Source organism: Myotis davidii, unplaced genomic scaffold (assembly GCF_000327345.1).
Source record: "Myotis davidii unplaced genomic scaffold, ASM32734v1 scaffold732, whole genome shotgun sequence".
Taxonomy (NCBI): domain Eukaryota; kingdom Metazoa; phylum Chordata; class Mammalia; order Chiroptera; family Vespertilionidae; genus Myotis; species Myotis davidii.
In genome coordinates, this window is record NW_006284349.1 from 467,240 (window position 1) to 470,262 (window position 3,023).

Consider the following 3,023-nt stretch of genomic DNA (forward strand, 5'->3'; position numbering starts at 1 on the left):
CTCAGACTGGCTACACCCCCTTCAGGAAGGGGGTTTCTGTTAGGGTGCCTGGCCAGCCTGGGTGAGGGGCTGATGGCTGCAGGCTGGCCACAGCCCCTTCAGGTGGGGGTCCCCGCTGGGGTGTCTGGCCAGCCTGGGTGAGTGACTGATGGCTGTTTGCAGGCTGGCCACAGCCCCAAACCCCTCAAGCTCCCAGTGGAGGCTGGCTGGAAGCAGGTATCTGGGATTTATTTATCTTCTATAGTTGAAATTTTGTTGCCTTGAGCAGAGGCCACAGCCGGCCAGGCAAGCGGGAAGCTAGGCTTCTTCCATTGCTGGGGCAACCAAGACTCCTGCTTGCTCCAGCTCCATGGCTGCTGGCCGCCATCTTGGTTGGGTTAATTTGCATACAGCCGCTCTGATTGGCTGGTGGGCGAGGCTTGGACGTAGCAGAGGTGCAGTCAATTTGCACGTTTCTCTTATTAGAGTTTTATTTACATGATAAAATGGGGATGATGACTGCACAATAATGTGAATAATATCAATGAACTGTACTCTTAAAAATGGCTGATGGTAAATTTTATGTATTTTAACAAAATTATAAAAGTAATATATGCTCATAACAAAAAAATACAAGGACACATTAACAAATAATCATTCCTCCCTCAACTTGTACAAATAATTTAAGCTTCTATCACATAACATAGAGATGCCACTGTTAAGCCAACATTTTCTGAGAGGGGTAAACATTCCTTTATCAGAATTAAGATCAAAATTACAATACTGCTTCTGTTTAGGAGGCAACGTATGAAGCAGAGAAATTTTATTTTATGCAGAGGTGGACGGGGTAGGGGGGATGGAGGGCCACTGCTTAGTGACTAGTATATGATCTGTGTGTTCCCTAAAGCGTATGTCGTAACTGGATAGAGACTTAGGAGGAAATAATTCTTATTAAAGTAGTGGTAGAGCCGAAACCGGTTTGGCTCAGTGGATAGAGCGTCAGCCTGCGGACTGAGGGGTCCCGGGTTCGATTCCGGTCAAGGGCATGTACCTTGGCTGTGGGCACATCCCCAGTAGGGAATGTGCAGGAGGCAGCTAATCGATGTTTCTCTCTCATCGATGTTTCTAACTATCTCCCTTCCACTCTGTGAAAAATCAATAAAATATATTTAAAAAAAAAAGTAGTGGTAGAACATGGAGAAGATGAGCAAGATGATTATAAACCCTTTTACTAGTACATGCATCACCTGCAACCTCGAAATTATAAAATCATATAGGGAAAATGTTCTTATTCTGATTTTAGGGATTAAGTGACTTTTAAGAGGTAACTTGTCGCCGAAACCGGTTTGGCACAGTGGGAGATGTGCAGGAGGCAGCTGATCGATGTTTCTCTCTCATTGATGTTTCTAACTCTCTGTCTCTCTCCCTTCCTCTCTGTGAAGAAATCAATAAAATATATTAAAAAAAAAAAAGAGGTAACTTGTCGCTCTGGTTGCTATGACTCAGTTGAGAGTCAACCTGTGCACCAGGAGGTTGCTGGTTCAATTCCAGGTCAGTTCATGTGCCTGGGTTTCCGGCTCCATGCCTGGTAGGGAGTGTGCAGGAGGCAGCCAATCAAATGATTCGCTCTCACATCGATGTTTCTCTCTCTCCCTGCCTCCCTCTCTAAAAATCAATTAAACTCTCTCTCTCTCTCTCTCTCTCTCCTCTTCCTTCCTCTATCAAAGAACTTGTCCTGCTCATCCAGCTATTTGAAACCTTCCAACACATGGGCACCATTCAGTTTACAGAACGAAGTAAAGAATGCTGAGTCAGCTCCTTCTGAATGTGAGGTAGGATCTCCAGCCAATGAACTGCTGAAACATCAGTGATCATGAACCAAGACAGCAGCTATCTGCCCCCAAAACAAATTCCTGACCTGGCTGCAGCCTAGGGTCTGTCAACTAGGGACACATTCTCTCCCCACAGTGGGAAGTCTCACCACTGGTAGAAAGCTTTTGTCCTGTGTATGTATGATGGTAAAATAAAAAACTTTTGAAAATCCCTTCTCTTTCCAAACGAATTAGGGTCAATGAGAAAAAAATTCTGGCCATACGGGCATCCCTTACTTTACAGAACAGGCCTTCTAAATAAAGATGAGTGTGGATACAACTTCTACCCATTTTCTAACCGATTTTATGAAACGGGCTATTGCATTAATTAAGGAATTACTGAATTTCTGGTGCACAGGGAAACCACACAGCCTCTAAGTTTTAGTTCCTGCGCAGTCCCCCACTTTCTTTTCTGTCACTCTGACTTCCACACCTTCCCTTTAGGAAACCCTAACTCCCATTAGGCTCCTGGGACCACACACCTCCTTGCCAGGAAAACTCGGCTGCAATGCCACATTTTACCGGCAGATGCCGCAGCCCTAACACTTGACAGCCAACTTTCAAATTGCTAACAACGGGCAGCCATTTGGTGCCTATTGTATACTTGCCTCGTTATGGTAGGCGCTTCAGGTCAACCCTGCACTGGTGGGGTAACACGTGACAATGAGATTAGTTAAATCGTATAAAGTGCTTTGAACAATGACCGAATTACGGTGAGGCAGCAAAGAAGGGCAGGAACGCGGGTCTGCTGCAGCTGTTTCAGCAGGGAGGACCCGGCCTTTGCTTTCCATTCAGTTGGGGCCCTTGTCCTTTTTCCTGTCGCTTGCCACCAAGCTGCTGCTATGTCCCCCACTTTGAAATCCGGAATTTGGCTCCTCTCTGGCAAAGTGGCAGTGGTGGTGGGGGCAGGGGAAGTGGTGTCAGTTGGGCCTGGCCCAGGTCAATGTGGCCACACTACCGGCTTCCTAAAGGAACTTCTAGAAGGCTGACAGCCCGGGAGGTGGCACTGTGGTGAGCAAGAGGTCACGCTCCTAGGGTCCGAAAGGTCGGCGACCGCTGGAACTCAAAGTGTCCTCCTTTACCCTCCGGGCCTGCGCCCCATCCGCCTGCGAGACCCACCCCGGCGCGTAAGGCGCGTGAGGCGCGGGCTTGGCTCTCCCGTTACTGGCGCCA

At 47.6% G+C, this 3,023-nt stretch overlaps 1 long non-coding RNA gene across 1 annotated transcript; it reads left to right on the forward strand.

Annotated features, from left to right (window-relative positions):
- The first annotated feature begins 1,491 nt into the window (after positions 1 to 1,491).
- LOC107184878 lies at positions 1,492 to 1,765 on the forward strand. The gene is made up of 2 exons (XR_001515778.1): positions 1,492 to 1,530; positions 1,707 to 1,765. It is a non-coding gene; the product is annotated as an uncharacterized LOC107184878 (long non-coding RNA).
- Positions 1,766 to 3,023: the final 1,258 nt, after the last annotated feature.